Source organism: Sinocyclocheilus rhinocerous, unplaced genomic scaffold (assembly GCF_001515625.1).
Source record: "Sinocyclocheilus rhinocerous isolate Xijiao unplaced genomic scaffold, SAMN03320098_v1.1 scaffold306, whole genome shotgun sequence".
Taxonomy (NCBI): domain Eukaryota; kingdom Metazoa; phylum Chordata; class Actinopteri; order Cypriniformes; family Cyprinidae; genus Sinocyclocheilus; species Sinocyclocheilus rhinocerous.
Genome location: NW_015662161.1, coordinates 1,082,977 through 1,101,603, shown reverse-complemented (window position 1 = coordinate 1,101,603; position 18,627 = coordinate 1,082,977). Strand labels below are relative to the sequence as shown.

Here is an 18,627-nt window from a genome sequence, read left to right as displayed (position 1 = left end):
ACTGCAACACCCGCTGACTGCAATGATAGAGCTTGGAATAGCCAGAACAATTTTTAATATAACTCCGACTGGATTCGTCTGAAAGAAGAAAGTCATATACACCTAGGATGCCTCGAGGGTAAGTAAAACACAAGCCAATTTTCATTTTTGGGTGAACTAACCCTTTAATATTGTTCCAAACCTGTATGAGTTTCTGCTGAACTTAAAAGAAGATAATTGAAGAATGTTGCCAATGCCAACCAAACCATTTTGGTTACCAAAAAAAAAGCAAACATCCTCTCTTATGTTCTGAAGAAAGTCATACACGTTAGGAATGACATGAGGGTGAATAAATAATGACAAAATTGTCCTTTAAATAATGACGTGAACTGGAAAACAGTTAATTGTTTTTTTTATGAATTATTTTCTTTTTTTCTGTTCTATTAATAATTTGGTTAACGTTTTGTTTTCTTAACAGTATTTATTTGGGATTTACATTACATTTTTTTGGTAACACTTTAGTATAGGGACCAGTTCTCACTATTAACTAGCATGCATATTAATAACATTGGTTGTTTATTAGTACTTATAAAGCACATATTCTGCATGACCATCACTAATCCTACCCAATACATAAACGTAATAATACCTTACTAACTATTAATAAGCAGCAAATTATGAGTTTATTGAGGCAAAAGTCGTAGTTGAATTGGACCCTAAAAGAAAGTGTGACCCATTTTTCATATTTTGAAAGAATATGTATTAAACTCTTAACCCTTTCAACAATCTTCTCCCCTAAAGAGTACAGGAATCTCCTGAGATACAAATATTTAAAATGTGTTTACAGCAAATTTGGCTGCTTACCAACATTGAGAAGATCTTTAATTTTCCACAGTCATTTATGACTATATTGGGCTACTGTATATAGATCTTATATAAAATAGTAATGCCTTTTACTCTAGATATATATATGTTTTAAATTTCACAGACATTATTCATATTCAGTGTAATAGATTAAAGGATACTAAACCAAGTATTTTTTTGTTTGTTTTGTTTTGTTTTAATTACAAATATTATTTATAGAGGCCAGAAGTGAAGCTGTTATTTTAATTGCTTTGAACGTACTTAGTGACAATAAATCACAAAACTTTTCTGATGTAAATACATTCTGTTTTTAACCTGTGTAACACAATATTATGTGAAGAGTCCAAGGCGGTAATGACACTCTACAAACTAACCCTACCTTGACCTTTCATATCTGTCATAAAATGTTCTTGGTGCATCTGCCCATCTGTCCATGACACTCAAAGCCCTCCATGACCTTTCTCACTCACGTCATAAACTTCAATGTTCAATCTGAGATTGAAAAGCATCCTCTGCTTAAAACTGCATGATCATTTTGAAATTATGGTCTTGAAGTTATTCTGAGCGGTCAGTGCTCCTCCTCCCACCTGACGGCTCGGGGAATCAGCGGTGACCCCTGTCCTGTTGCAGCGGAGACCTGGCTGTCTTCTGCCTGGCCGCTTGTAAACTTTTAACCTGTCCCCTTCTTTAAGTACAGGGCAAGAATGCATGGAACTCTTCTTTGCATTGTCTTTCCCTCCCGTGCGTAAAAATGACAGAGGGAATGAGAGCTGGGATTTTGATTGATTTAAAAAGAGCCAAAGTGTTATAATGTTCTTTCTCATTAGTCTTATTAATACCACACTGATAGTGAAGAAACAAAAATAACAAGATAGTCTTTTATATGTATATATATATATATATATATATGTGCATATAAATGTGCATCCAAACTGAAGAGTTTGGGTGTCAATATTTAGCTCTGAAATGACAAATTTCAAAGAAGTGTCTGCCGCACTGTCTGGGCTTGGATTCGACAATATCACACAATTGGATCAATGTAGCTAATTTTACAAAAGATCACGTCCCCTCCCCCCTCTGAATGGAGATGTCAAAGGTTGCTGACCTCTTGCTTTCATGTGCATTGATTGTTTCTCGGGAGGTGGGCTGCTCCCCTCCAAAGCCCTTCACATCAGCTAATATATCTTTGTTTGGACCTGAAAGCTGTTTTCTTACATTTTGTCACCTTGTTTTTTTTCCACACGGCAGATTTTACTGTAGAAGATAAAGCTGCACCAACAGAAAAATAAATTATGTGCAGCCTTGGACAGAAAGTTTTTTACTGGATGTTATACTTTATTCTAAAAATGTAACTTTTAATAGTAAAACAACAACAACAACAACAACAATATATAGATAATATACATATAATATGTCTATGACTTTTTATTCAACATTGAGAAATTTTTTCTTGGGGGGTGGGGGTGCTCCATATGTTTTGGGAAAAGTATTTAGTAAAATCTCTATTTTCACCTTTTAATCACTATTTTTCCTGCATGTGTGACAAATTATTTATTTATTTATTTAAATAACACATATGCCGTGTAGTCTCAACTTAGAATTGGAAAAGATTTTACAAATATGTTTAACAGGATACTTGTTTGAAATTTCATCATGTTATATACTAAAACTATAGTAAAATAAAATATTATATATATATTTTTTAAGGATGGTGGCGTTTTTGAGAACCTAATAAATGTTTGCAACCGAACCTAATTTTGGACTGGATGTGTCACCAGATGCGTGGCTCTGATGTTGACTACCAGGCTGTGAATATGTGAACTTTATGCTCCAGCGTTTACGAAGACATCAGATTTCAGGCATGAATCCCAGCCCCAGTTGTTTTAGTGACTGTGCTGTGTTTGTACAGTTTAAAGGGAAGGAAGAGCACAGAGGATTGTGTTGATGTGATAGGGTGCCGGGACATGGCACAGATGGATGTGCGTCTCCTTGTCCTGTCCTGGTTATCCTGGGTGTTGACGAGCAGGACGGCCCTTATCTGCAGCAGATGGGTCCTGGACCTCCTCCTCCTCCTCCTCCTCTCCTTCAAAAGGCTGATGTTTTCAGCACACACAGCTTATCTGCACCGGCCTCCAGTCATTTGTTAGGAAACATGTCTGGAAACAAATCCAAGGGTTTGCCAGCAGCTCGGCTTGAAGGAAGACATGTCACGATGAAGGACGAGGAGGCTGTGTGTCAGCGCTGTGCCACATAGCTGCACTTCTTCAACACTTCATTAGCAACACTGAGCTCAGCATTTGAGCCAGGAGCATTTAGATAAATCATAAAATATGCACTTGTCTTACAAAGACGAGCATCTCTGTTGCTAACGCTCATTTCAGTTAGTGCAGTGGTTCTCAACTCTTTTGACTCCGAAGCCCCTCATTGTCCACAACAATATCTGAAAGGCCCCATGACTTCTCCAGTTGATCCTGATTTACTGGATAACGATTAAAAAATTATAATAATAATAATAAATATATATAATTTTTTGTTTTGTTTGTTTGTTTTTATTTTATTTTTTTATTATGCACTATTTCTACCTGAGTTTGGCACAAGAAAAAGTTTGGCACTAGAAAAAAATGTAGGCTATATTGAATATAAAAATACCTGTGGAGTTATAAGGTTATATGATCACACTTTGGGGACCAGTTCTCACTACCAACTTAATAAATTACTAATTTGCTGCTTATTAATAGTTAGTAAGGTAGTAGTTAAGTTTATGTATAGGGTGGATTAAGGGATCTAGAATATGCTCATGCTGAATAAGGAAGGCATCATTATGCACTTTATAAGTACTAATAAACAGCCAGTATGTTAGTAATATGCATGCTAATAGTCAACTAGTTAGAATTAGTCCTTAAATGTATTAGTTTACATGACTTTTCCAAGTCTAGTTACCACACTTTGTGAAAGTGCTTATGGAGTTGTAAAGTTTTATTAATTTTACATGACCTTTCCATTTCTAGAAATCACACTTTGTTTATGGGTCAATGACCAAAAAGGGGTTTTCAAGCATCAACACAATAAAAGTTTCATACAGCTTTTATTTTTTCCCCGTACATTAGAATGTGTCCTGGTTCATTTTATTTATTAATTGATTTAAAATAATGACTAACATACATTTTTACCCTGATTTACAGAAGACACCCACTAAAATGTTCAGTGTAACAATAGATTATATACCACAAAATATTTAGAACCAGAATCATTAGAGGACATTAAAAGACTCTATTTAAAAGACTCTTTAAATAACTCATTAAAAGACTCTAAATCTAATTAATTGTCATTTTAAATCTTTACCAATTTTTTCTCTTCCATGATCCTTCAAACCACTAGGTTTTACCCATTTGTCAGCAATACGTTTTTAATCATTTAAAATGTAATCAAATTTAGTATGTTCACATTTTCTTTTATATATTCTAACATATAAACATATATTAATATATACATTTTAAGAACAGGTCAGAATATATGTTTCATTTTTACATATATCTATTACACTGAATGCCAATGTAACATTAGCCTATTTCACCAATATTTTGACATTTTATTGTCACAAAAGTTATTTGAAGCATAAAAGTAGACAATTTACTTGCATTTAATATGCTTTCTGTGTATATAAAATCACTTTTGTAAACTGAATTTAATGCGAACACCAAAATATATTTTTGGGTCTTTGACCCATATTTGTTATATGAGTTATATGTTAAATTACCCATATATGAGTTATAAAGCTTTATTAATTTTATATGACTTTTCCAGGTCTATAAATCACATTTTTATATTAGTTTTATATTAAAAGTGTATTTGTTATAAAAATACCCATGGAGTTGCATGGTTTTATTAACTGACATGACTTTTCCAGATCTAGAAATCACACTTTCTATATTTGTTAAGTTTTATTTTTCGTGATCTATGGCTCTCTGTCTGAGAACCACTGACCTAACAGTTCAATTGAAAAACAATTTTTAAAAAAATCCCATTGACTAACATTAAAGGAGGTACCTGAACCATATCTAGAGATCAGGATATCATAGGCATTTTGAGGGTGAGCTCTTTTGACGTCATCATGTTAGTAACCACCTTGCAACCAGCTAGCATTGTGCATTATTACTCAGTCTGTTTAATAACCCTCATGGCTGTGTGTTATGGTAGTTGAGGTCGTTCTCTGGTTCATGCCAGTATGTAATTCTTCTCTCACTGCATCCACAACCTGACTTGCCCTTTATCTTGGCTTGTCTGCTCAAGTACATACTGCTCACTTCAACTGAAAAATTGCAGGCAAGATTAATGGGATTTGCTTGTCTTAATAGAGTACAGAGTGTTTTTCATGAGCTGTACCTTTTGTGGAAACCCGCTGCTGACATGATTTAATGCGTTTTATGTTATTATTATTATTTTGCAGGACAGTTTAACTTGTTAGCATTTTTATGACTTAAAAAGCTCAAATTTACTATAATCCTAGAGCTGAGCCACCTTGCACTCTACATTAATATACCTCCCGTTATCAAACACAAGCACAGATACTCCATAGCTTTTTTTTTTTTTTTGCATTCTTTGGAGGTACTGAATGAACCGGACAGACTTGGAAATGCTTCAGGAGATTCCTTCACTAATGTGATAAACCTCATAAAAATCACGCTCTGTGACTGTTTCTCTTTCCACACGCTGTTTTGTTTCAGCCTAGAGCTCTGTCCAAATGTTTTAGCATTCTTCGGACTCTTCTGCGTTCTGCATGAAGCCGGTTAAGCCCAAGGTCACCAATAGCGGCTCCGGGGAGATGGGGTGAGGGGTGGGGAGCAGGCTGGCCAAAGTCACGGTGACCACGACCCAGTGCTGGACTCCACAATCTAGCTGAGAGAAAAAGAGAAAAGAGCGCTGGCTCTGAATCGTCCTCTGGTCTCAGAAGAATACTGTCCCTGCTGCTTGCATAAATGGAATCTGGATGAAACGGAGATCAGTCTTACCAATGAGTTAAGTCCCGCTGCTTTCCTTAGACTCCCACGAACAGTAAACACAGATGATCTTCTCTTTAAAATCTCTTTGTATTGGAGGAATTTATTGCATTTTATTATATCCTTTATCCTTTTTTATTAGCTACCAAAAGAAATTATGATTACTGTTAGAAAATGTGTACCTATGTTTTACAGGGGTGCACATAAGGTCACTACTTGAGGCTAGGGGTGGATAATTGTATTATTTGTTTATAGTTAATGCAACCGTACTTATTACTGTAATAGTTTTCATTAGTCAGCATTGCTATATGACAAGTACTTTGTCTAGTGCTCTTATCAATGTTTCAACATGACTTTATGAAAGGTTAACTACTGAAGCTGAATGAAATAGCATAGTTTCCTTCATGGCTGCATATTTGGCATATTTTGTTCTGTAACCTACATGTTCCACAGATCTGTGTACTATGCTACTGTTTTTAATAGAGTTAAGACCTTGTCTTACCAAATATGGTGTCCTGTCAGCAATAACGTGCCTGTGCTGTCTATGGGCTTTTATGATTTTTGTCAGTTTAAGTGGCGATGTTGCAGTGTTGCCAGATATTGCTATGGTAATGAACGAAAACATGCCCCCAAAAATAAATTATTTCGAAATATGTTTAAATATTTTATTTTGGAAATAATATAAGCCTATTGCTAGCCCTAAACTCATAATCTTCACTCCAAGGCCACTGAACAATCTAGGCAAACTGTCTAAATTGAACTCATAGGAGTTTTAAAGTGATAATTAGTCAATCAGAGACCATCAAATTTTATTTCGAATATAAAAACTGTACAAAGGTCTGGACCTCGGTGACCTTATAGCTGATTATTATAGCTCTCTGTATGAAGCATACAGACTTTATTCAAGCCACGGAGCGACAAATATTTTGCTGAAAAATGCACAATACATTCTTACAACCACTCAAAAACACTGTAGCTACCACATACATAACAACGCCTTGACAAACACCCAGAAAACTGCAGGACAACAAGTTCTATTAAGCGTGATTCGGTGAGGGCTACCTTTATTGATGGATTAGTGATTTTTATGCATTTATACTATTTTTATCTCTAAGAGTTGAATACAGTACATACAAATCCACTGGACTCTTGGAGCTGCTGTTGTGTTTTGGCTGGACCTCATCTGACCTCAGGAAGCATCCAGATTCGTGGCCCTGCTGCTCATGATAAGAGAAAGGGCAAATATTTACCCGTGAGGAACATATGCTATGGTCTTTATGGCCGCTTCTCCTCAGATAAACTCTCTGTATGCCACATTAGAAAACTTCTTTATGTCACGGTGCGTGCGGGGAGATGAAGCGAGGACTCAAGTGCAGGAGAAATGGTTGTTTATTTAATAATAAAAATGAAACAAAAACAAACTCAAACCACCCCGAAGGGGTAAAACAGACAGGCAGGTCTAAAGCTGCACACATGCAGACACGAAACACACACAATGAGAAATGACGGATCAGCACCGGATGACAGACACCAGGAGAATAAATAGGAACCAAACGAGGAGGCTAACGAGGGAGACACAGGTGGAGCAACTTAAACAATAACGAGGTAACAAGATGGGAGGGGCAAGACAATAGACAGGAGAGAGCACATGGCAACAGACAACACAACACAAGCCATGTGCTCACCGAACACAGTCATCTGGTGGCCCTCCTGGGCACACCCGCTGAAGACTGTGACACTTTAGACCTGCTACTGCCAAATAAGCTAGTTGGGTTTTATTGCATATTTGAGATATAATGGCGCGCGGCGCATGCAGTCGGGCAAGCATTTGATTTCTTTAGCTGCTCTTTCACATGTCAATGGTCTTTAACAGAGTAGTTCACGCAAAAAATTATAATTCTGTCATTTACTCACCCTCATGTCGTTCCAAGATATTTGGAGAAATGTCTCAGTGTTTCTTTGTTTTGTCTTCATTTTAAGTCGGTGATAACCAAAACTGTTTGGTTACGTTCTCCAACATTTTTCTAAATATCTTATTTCATGTTCCATAGTAGACCATACAGGTTTGGAATGACATGAGGTTGAGTTGAGGAGAAATCCAAACCCATGAGACTTTGGTTAATCTTTCAAACACAAATTAAGATATTTGTAATGAAACGTGAGAGAGTTCCCATCACTGAAAATCCATTTACTCAAAACTTTGACTCTGTAATAAAGATATTATAAGCATAATCCATACGAATCGAGCAGTTTAATCCAAGTGTTCGATGAAATACGGCCACTTTACAGGATTAATAGATTTACTTTAGGCTTTCATTCATATGTAAACATTGATCAACGCTCATACACAGAGCATCAAATATGGTCAATGGCTGCTTGTACAAGGTTGCTTGACGCCAGTGTTCAGTAAATGAAATTAAAAAGGCATTAAAGTAAAGGGAAGTTTTTAAACATTTCTTATGATGTTTCTTATGAGATTACGTATTACACCTAACAATAATTTAATGTTTTGTCTGAAACCCTGGTGTAACATGTCTTTATGATCGATTACAGTAACTCGAATCACATCACAAAGTACATCTAGAGTAGCCTTTTCAGGTCTGATTTGAGAGCGGTCTGGCTGTTTCCAGCACAGCTGATTAAGGGAATGGGTTTGTGTCTGTGTGTCAGCACTGGACAATAGATTGAACCTGCCTTTGTTACATCGCAACAACAAAAAAAAGCAAAAGGATTTAAATAGTCAACCCTATCACCGTGGGCAACTCACTCGGCTATATCAGCATGACACTACTGTTACCCACACACACACACACACACACACACACAGCAGTCCCAATGCAGCAGAGGCTGCCTGGGGTCAGGAAGAGGAGCATGATGGATACAGTTGAGTGCTCCACAAGGAAGTGGGGAGGGGGCGAGGACAGGGGTCTTTCCTGAGAACATTAAAGACCCTCATTGTTCATTTGTCACTCACTCATTCAAGGTGGCTTTGTGACTCTGAAGAGGGGAAAGCGCTATTTCTTTGCTCCAACTTACAGATGCTTTTATTTGAATTGATTACAGGTTGATCTGCTCAGTCGTACAATCATTTGTTCTTTTTTGGTGGGAATCCACTATACAGTGAGTAACTAGTCATGTAAGCGCCCATAACTCTCAATACTGACGTCATTATCAGTTGTTTTGTGCTGGGTTCACGTCATGTCAGAAATATTGTGACTATTCTGAGATTTTGCTCTGAGCTGTTAATTAATTGGAAATTGTTTATTTTTGTGGCGTTGATTCAAATCATGCATCCATGTATTGTTGATGACAGCAAAATACTTCATTTCAGTCATACAATTCATATTCAAAAGCAAAGAATGTTTTAACGAAATTGCACATCAAACAGAAATGTATCATTTAGGCTACTGTCTGTTTCACTGTTGTCACAGAGGACTAATGAGAGATATTAGAACTTTAATAAAATGTATCATTTGAAAACATCAAAGATTCAAAAGTTAGAAAATTTAAATTATGTTTGACTGATGTAAACCGTTTTTACTCATTGGAAACTGGAGATGCTGTTCAAATTAGATACATTCCTAAAATGTTTCAGAACTATATCATTTCAAAATGTATATTTAATTGTCCATGCTAATTTTCCATAGTTTTACATTCAGATTACTTCAGCTGACATCTAATGGTTACTTAAAGTTCATCATTTAATAACAATCTCAATAAAAATTATTTGACCATATTATGAAAATAATTATCATTTTATATATTTCGTTCAGATTGTTAATTTTGGTGCATCTCTAACAGAAAATAAACATATTTCAGTAGTACCAACATTGCATGAATTGAGCATTAACATGTGGTACCAACACTTTGGCTTTGAGGAAAAGGTGTAAAACTTTGGTTGACCTTTTCCAATTAACCAGATGTGCAAGATCAGTCAAGGATTAACTCAAGCAGCGCTGGAAAATGGTTTTTCCACTTTTCCATTGTTGAAATCTGTACTAAAACTGATGAAATAGCCTTGTATTGCCATATATATTGTTTGTAATTATCTTTTTTGAAACTATCACAAACATTAAATGACAATATAAGACTTCAGTCGCATCTGGTTGAACGACATGGTGAACTGTGGTGTCCTGACCAGCGCTGCCATTCCTCGCCTGAATAATGATGGATGAAGCGTCAAAGCAGGAGGAATTGTGTCAGGAAGCACATCTGACCTCTCTTTGGCCCTTGTCACCTGATAACGCTTGTCTGGTTTGATAATATGTGCTTCATGTGACACAGGGCTATTAAACAAGACCCCGTTTTGCACTGTAACAAAAATGTCTGCCTATAAAGGCTATTTAATCCTGAAAACAAGAGCAGGACAAACAAACCATTAGGAACCAAGAGTGAATGTGTGAGCTTACCAAATGTTTAAGCCAAAATGCAGTAAGGAGCACTTGTACTGAAACATAAACACTTAAATTAGTCTATTTCCAAATGTCAGCCAGTCATCAGCGCATAACAGCAACCGTTTAAAAAATCATACAGGAAAAAATAAATGCATTTAACCCATTAGTTGAACTATTATTGTCCCAAGTGAATAACAGCTGTGGTCTCTGTTGTAAAATGCAGGGTTGGGTTCATCGGCAGGTCTCCGGTTTATTGGCCAGAGCAGCCTTGCTGTTCTTCACCCAGATTGAGCTCTTTGTTTGTTGTCATGGTATCAGGACACTTGATTTTCCCATGGACACCATAGATTTTGGAATAAAGCTTAGGTCTCACTGTTTTATTGTTGAGAATCCACTCCCTATAAAGGAAAACTAGTCATGTTGGTGCACATGAGTCCCAATATTGGTGCCATCATTGGTTGTTTGAGCATGTGGCACCGACACTTTGGCTTTGAGGTGTAAAATTGTAGTTGACCTTTTTCCAGTTAGCCAGATGTGCACGAAAGATTCACACGCAAGAATTTATACTTGTTCAGATCAATTTGAAGCCACCTCAGATATTTTGATTCAATGCTTCTCCATTTCTCCAGTGAAACTCCAATTATGATTGATAATTTAATTTTATGCCAATAACCGATACATGGCAGATGTTAAAATTCTTAAAAAAAAAAAAAAAAAGTGTCAAAATAAGTTAAAATAAAACACTAAAAACAAAAATCGATCATTGTTAAATGCTACGAGTTCATTTAGGCATGACAACATTATAATGTACAGTATGAAAATAGATAGTCATTTTGAGATTTGCTAAAGATTACATTAGTGTTATTAAATTATTCGTGTTTTTAAAGATGAACTTTAAGTGAACGTTACATGATGGCAAAGATAATCTAAATAAATATAAAATTATAGAAATGAGTATGTGCTATTAAATATCAATACTGGCCGAAAAAAAAATCTAATATTAGCTAACGACTGATATATCGTGAATTCCTACTTTTCCCAAGTTATCTTGCTTGTATTATTGAATTGCACTAATAGGAGGTTTTCCAAAGGGTCTTTGGTAATTACTGATGTAAAGCATTTGTCTGTGTGCAGGATTTAGTTGAAGGTTAAATTAAAGCCATTCACTCCGCCTGAATGTACGGCAAGGTCAACACTCTAATCAGGGCTTCGGTCACACAAAGGCCGGTTTTTGACTCTAATAAATGAGCCCAGCACTCCCACGATCCCACCCCGCTGCAGTCTGCTGACCGTATCTCGGGGTTGCCCTCTTGCCCCTCTCATTTTCCAGTCACTTTTATAACTGGACAGTAAACTTCCAGTGGCTTAATGATGATGACTTCTTCATCTGCCCAAATACTCCTTTTGTTGATCCTCCCAGGCCTCCACCCCCTTAAACCCTGGCTAACCTTGGCCCACCACTACCCCCGTCCACTGCTGGACTAATCCTCTTCCCAGGCTGTCACCTCCAACCCCACCCAAGCCAATCTCTAGCTGACCAGTCAGGGTTTTCTCTCTCTCTGCAATTTCAGCTTTGGCTTTCAGCTTGTTGTGTTGCCTCCCCCAAGCCTCCCTTCCCCCTTTGGTTCGTGTGGCCAAGTGGAGGAGGTTATCTCCACGGCCCTGGCTCATATTGGCCTCGCTGGAAAAGCCCCGATTTGCACTTCAGGACCCCAGCAGGAAGTCTGTGAGAGGCCTTTAATAGGCAAATGAGCGCAGGGCTTAGGGAACAACAACCTGCCAGTGGTGTGACAAGCGGCGTGAGACCCCACGCCTCACGCCCGGAATAGCCCTTATGTGGTCAGGGAGGCCGAACGTGCCGGGGCAGCATTGGCTTTCACGTGACGCCGGCATTGTCAGGCTGTTGTAATTGGCCTGTGTTAGGGTAGATTTGTTTTTTCTAACACTAAGTAGATAGCTCCTGAAGACCTCGATGAGCTGTGGCAGTTGCCACCTCGATCTCTCCCTCCTACCCAGCTGATGCTCATTTGTCACTGCGTTAAAATCACGTTCTGCTCTCACCTCATCTATGTGATTCTTAGTTGTTTTTTTACAACCATGAGATGACGAGGATTTCGTCACACTTCTACAAACCCACACTCGATAAGACAATCAAGCAGTTCTTATAAAGAAGCCAAAGCCCCTCTTTTAAAAGCTTAGAGCACTCAATAATTGTGCACTGGTTTCCCCCAGCCTGGGCTTTAGTGTGCCCAAATTTAGATTGAGTCGTTCCATTTAGACTAAATATGTGGCATTGGATTTGGATTAAGTGTTTTTCAGCAAGAAGCCGAGAACAAGAGTCACACTTCTAAAACTTGTATTCTGAACTGAAAAATCTGCTCTGGTTTACCCCAAAATGCTTTTGTTGGTTCAAATTTAGATTAAGTTGCACCATTTGGATTACATTTGTGGCATTTGATCTGGAATGTGCGTTTCTCCAGAAAGAAGCCGAGAATTAGAGTCATACTTCTCAAAGCTTGCATTTTACATTTGTTATTTCTACTTTGGTTTTCCTAAACATTTGTTGGTACAGATTTAGATTAAATTGCCTATATTTGGATTAAGTTTGTCGCTTTGGATTTGGATTGAGGTGTTCTCAGAATAAAAGACAGGAATAAGAGTCACACTTATAAAATTTACATTCTGAATTCAGAACTTCTGCTCTGGTTTGCCCCATATTGTTTTATTGGCCAAATTTATTTTAAATATTCCCACTTGGATTATGTTTTCCCTATTGAATCTGGATTGTGCATTTCTCCAGAAAGAAGATGAGAACTAGAATCACAGTTCTCAAAAGCTTGCATAACTGCATTCATTATTTCTGCTTTGGTTTTCCTACATGTTTGTTGGCCCAGAATCAGATTAAGTTGCCTATATTTCGATTACATTTGTCCCATTAGATTTGGATTGAGCACTTTCTCAGAACAAAAGTCAGGAACACTTCAAAAATGTACATTCTGAACTCAGAACTACTCTGGTTTGCCCCAAACTGTGATTTTGTTTGCCCAGGTTTGGATTAAGTAGCCCCACTTGTATTATTTTTATTCCCATTGGATTTGCATTGCGTGTTTCTCCAGAAAGAAGCCAGGAGCTAGAGTCACACTTTTCAAAGCTTGCATAACTGCATTCATTATTTCTGCATTAGGTTTCCTACATGTTTGTTTGCCAAAATTCCGTTTAAGTTGCCTATATGTGGATTAAGTTTATCCCATTGGATTTGGATTGAGGGGTTCTCAAAATAAAAGCCAGGATTAAGAGTCACACTTCTGAAATGAACATTCTGAACTCAAAATTCCTGCTATGGTTTGCCCCAAACAGTTTTATATGCCCAAATTTAGATTAAGTAGCCCCACTTGGATTATATTTTCCCTATTGGATCTGGATTGTGCATTTCTCCAGAAAGAAGCGAGAACTAGAGTCACACTTCCCACAGCTTGCATTCTGAAATCATTATTCCGCTTTGGTTTTCCAAAGCCTTAGTTGGTCCAGATTCAGATTGAGTATTTGGATTAAGTTTGTCCCATTGGATTTGAATTGAGGGGTTCTCAGAATGAAAGTCAGGAACACTTCAAAAATGTACATTCTGAACCCAAAACTACTCTGGTTTTGCCCCAAGCTGTGATTTTGTTGGCCCAAATTTGGATTAAGTAGTCCCACTTGTATCATTTTTATTCCTATTGGATCTGGATTGTGCATTTCTCCAGAAAGAAGCGAGAACTAGAGTCACACTTCCCACAGCTTGCATTCTGCATTCTGCATTCATTATTCCGCTTTGGTTTTCCTAAGCATTAGTTGGTCCAGATTCAGATTAAGTATTTGGATTAAGTTTGTCCCATTGGATTTGGATTGAGGGGTTCTCAGAATGAAAGTCAGGAACGATTCTGAACCCAAAACTACTCTGGTTTTGCCCCAAGCTGTAATTTTGTTGGCCCAAATTTGGATCAAGTAGTCCCACTTGTATAATTTTTATTCCTGTTGGATCTGGATTGCATTTCTCCGTAAAGAAGCAGAGAATAAGTTACATTTCTAAAAATTTGAATTCTGTACTCAATAACTCTGCTGTGGTTGACCTCAAACTGGGCTTTTGTTGGTCCAAAGATTCACCAAGTTGTATTGGTCTCACTGGATCTAAACAATGATGCTGTCTTTCTGGAATGAGGCAGTTTTGCTGTACCTCGAGAGAATGGAGCATTTCTCAAAAGGAAGTAGAGAACAAGACAAAGCAGGACTCCAAAAGATGTTGAAAGAGCCGCCACCACATGACTCATCTATTCTCAGGTGGCAGTGGAAAAGATACTTCCCATTGTCAGTGCCCAGGGCTGGAGACTCAAAGCAGCGCTGAAGGATGGGCGAGAGGAGGGACAGCTCACTCACTGACTCTTTTGTTTTACCCACAAGCTCAACTGAGCAAAGGAAACCTCTGCTTTGCTCTCTTTCTCCTTTTCCAGTGACCCATTAAGGTCTGATAGTGTTAAAGCCTGAGACTTGAATCGTCACTTCGGTTACCCAGAAAATTAAACTTGTGCTGCATTTTCATATACATTTTTTTTTACAATCTTGACAAAGAGTCTAGCAAACAGTACAGCAAAGGTAAGTTTCTGATAAAATATCCAGCATTTGTTGATCACAAGTCCTTACACATTCAGGGACATTGTATGGTCCAAATGGTTTCTGAAGGAGAAACCTTGCAATTAAAATAAACAATGTTTAGACAAAGCCCCCAGATTAGCTGGAATGACAGCATTAATGACTCTGGGAGGCTAATAAAGCCCTCTGAGGGCGGGAGGTCATTGTTTAAAGCTGACTCCCATACTGCTTTAGCCCCTATCTACTAATTCTTATTAGGGTGAGAAGGAGTATATGGCTCGATTTAGACCAACTTTTTAGAAAGCAGAATAAATTACTGATTTGCTGTACAACCTGATCAAAATTATTTCCTTACTCTTCAATATACAAAATGCCATTAATGCCATTTTTACAGGGTTATTCCATGTTTTGGTTTATCTCACCAAGTGCTTGCCTCTAATGCATCATTTTGTTGACATGGTTGTTTTGTTGTTTGCTTGACAAATTCTTTGTGTCTTTAACTTTGACAAATGCATTTCACTGTTTTGGTTCTCAGCACACTCTTTGAACCATTGCGTCAAGTTACCTTTTTGTTCCATGGACAAGACTGTTATCAATTATTAACAAATCCTACTACTTGCTGCAGACAAAACAGGATCTCGGGTGTGTTGATTAAATCTACTGTGTATATTTACCCTCTAAAGTCATCTGATAGGGTTGGGCTGATAAAACTTGAGGGAACACTTTATGCCATAATAGAGTTAGATTATTGTTATTGAATCCATAGTGAGTTGTAGTGAATGGTAACAGTTCACAAATGGACCAGCACTGGTTCATTTAAATACCGTAAGGTCCTGAAACGAAAGGGTCAACCGAGTCACAATATTTTGTCATTATCTTGCGAGGTAAGAAGAGAAATGGAGTCATAGAGAGAGCCTGGAGCACCAGGGGAACCCGATCCTCCCCTATTTGCATTCAAATCTCTTTCACTTCCTCTGAGCCACTTCTCTGTGGCACGCTGTAGGAAATGATCAATCCGGTAAAGTGCAAAACATCAATCTCCTATCAAGTTATTTAGACCAGATGAGTCCCCGCCACTCGGCTATTTACAATGGGCCTGAATTCTCAGTTAATCGTCAACCTCTGGCGAGGGGAGGGATGTGAGTTCAGGCAAGGCTGACGGACAAAATGCGGACTGACCCCACATTCTTTAGCAAGTGTCCCTAGTTTGCCATTGGTGTGCCCTATCAGTAAAATGGCCCCAATAAAACGGGGAGCGGCAGAAGGGGAGGAAAACGATCCTTCGCCTTACGTCGTACCCCCATCTGCGAGTGTGGCACTTAGCGGTCTCCGGTGTCACGTTAAGAGAGGGGCATCTGCGCATCGTGCGTGGCGAACGCAGCACGCATGTGGCGCGCGGAGGCGCCTCGCCTCTATTGTGCTGTGCTCGGCGGTATGGCCCTCTCCACAACAGCATCTGTCACCTTAGGGGGTCAGCAAGGGCCAAGATGAATGAGTCCCGAGAGAATGCCCCTCTCACCCCACAGAGCAAATGGCCAAGAAGAGGGAGGGGGCAAGAGGAATGGGGGGAGGGCCTGCTGTTTGTGTATGTGAGTGTTGGAGGGTTTGTGTATCCAGAGCCACTGAATACAGGACAGAGAAGGTGGCTCCACTGGAGTTCCTGAAATCAGGCTTTTCCGCCGCGACTCTGGACTATCATGACCAGGGAGCTGCTGGCTCGCAACAGGGACGAGGAATACTGTCACAGCCTTGACGCTGCTTTTGGATATCCAAAGGATGTTTGCTATGGAAATAGCCTGTTTTAGTGATCTGCTTTAAGGTCTTCAGTGGGATTTGAGGCACACTCCACACCCCGGCTGCTTATGAAAGGTACAGAAGCGTCATGTTAGTTTCTTTGACACTCACCGGCTCCTGCTAAATTGGTGTGAATGGCCATGGCTCTTAGCGCCCCATTTATTTAAAGATTTTTGCATTGGCTAATCTCTGTCCCATCCCCCTTCATGAAGTTTTGTTCTTTTAACTCTCTTACCTTTAGTTAATGTCTCTGAATGTAAAAGAAAACTAAGTGTGAATTGGTCAGTGATGAGTGCTAAGTCAAAAGTTAAGTAGTGTAGTGTTACTCTTTAAGTAAATATAGGCAGGGAGTGTTGAAATCATGCAGTTATGTGTTGCTTGTTTTTAGTCTAAATGTTTGTACCTTACAAATGGGCTGTTTTTATAAATTTCACCAGCCATTTATTTTTTTGTGAAACTAAAGTAGAATTTGTTCATTGAAAGTGCACTGAAAGCAAGTTGTCCTCTCCCATTGTCATCAGTTTAATGTAATTATGCAGATAAGGAAGGAAACAAAAGAGGGAGTGGATTGAGAGAAAGACAGAAAGGCCTTTAGGGGTACAGTGCAGTGTGTGACTGTAACCACATTTACAGCCACATGTGGCACATTTCATTTAAACCTTTTATTTGGCCTTTTATTGCACTCTGAAAATGTCCACAAAATTGCAAAGGCATAAACATATTTATCATGTTGTTCATTTTTGATATGAACCAGACAAATCGCTCGACCAACTAAGAACATACATGCTAAATGTTTTTGTCCTTGTTGTTGTTAATAAAATAACTTTTTATATGGACATATTCAAATCTACTTCACAAAGTTAGGTCAAGAAACTAATGCATCAAACTGCATGTGGCACCACAATAGTGACTGAAATCTCCACATGTTGAGTCTATTGGACAACATAAGTGTAACATTGTTAATCTGAGACAAAACAAACGTTACCAGCAAAGCAAACCAACTTTTGTAGCTGTGCCTAATTATGTCTGTGGGTTGGTTTGTTTTGGCTACTTAAAGTGTTGTGTTTCCCTTCTTGGCTATTTCACGATCTCATAGATTATATTTGTAGAGTTTTTGGTTTCTTTAGTTGGGATTGGACATCCTTGAACACACCATTTGAGTCACACCAAGTCCTCGGTTGTCGGTAAACTCGTTTTGATCAGGGAAAGAGACATGTAGCCTATGTTCATTGCTTTCAGTTTCATATTGAAACTTCAGTGATTGATTTTTGTTTTTAGAATTCAGCTACTTTCATTCTTTTCAATTTCTTCTTATAAAAAGGACTTGGTGCATTTTTTTTTAGATGTTTCATGACAGCTTTTTGTGTTGTATGCGATGTAGATAATCAGTCAGATATAGAAAGCAAATTGAAAGCCTGTATGGAAGCAGTAAGAGGTGACTAGAGCTGAAACAGCTCTTGGCCTAAAGGCAGGGCTCTCTGCAGGCATGTCCACATTAGCATTTAACACCCCTTATGTGTCATTAGCAGTCAAACTGGACCCTGAGAGCCCTGAAGGCAGGACAGAACTATGCTCAGGTGCTGCTACCTCACTTTTCCTCTGTTTACCACAGTATCAAGACGAGTGATTTGCTGAAACTTGACCCAACAGGCCTCCAAGTGCTGTTTGCAAAACAGGGTGTGCTACTTGTTTTTTGAGTTATTCAATGGTGGGGTCAGTTGACATGGCCCATGTGTCACACCAGCAATTTTCCATGTCAGTCTTCAGATACTTGTTGGAGTTTTTTTTTATCTGGAAAAAAAAAGATTTCAGATCCATTGTGGAGTCTCAAAGAGGAAGTTTTTTCAATGGATCTGATGAAGACACTTGCCTCTTTGGGCTGCAGTTGGTCTCAATTATATCCACTTTTCTGGGTAATCATTCACAAATCTCACAATGTTCAAAGAAATGCTGACATATAATGGTATATTTAT

At 38.3% G+C, this 18,627-nt stretch overlaps 1 protein-coding gene across 1 annotated transcript in view; it reads left to right on the top strand.

Annotated features, from left to right (window-relative positions):
* The window catches only part of LOC107727544 (GREB1-like protein), a 62,760-nt gene that overhangs the window by 6,807 nt on the left and 37,326 nt on the right, over window positions 1-18,627 (top strand). The window lies entirely within an intron of this gene.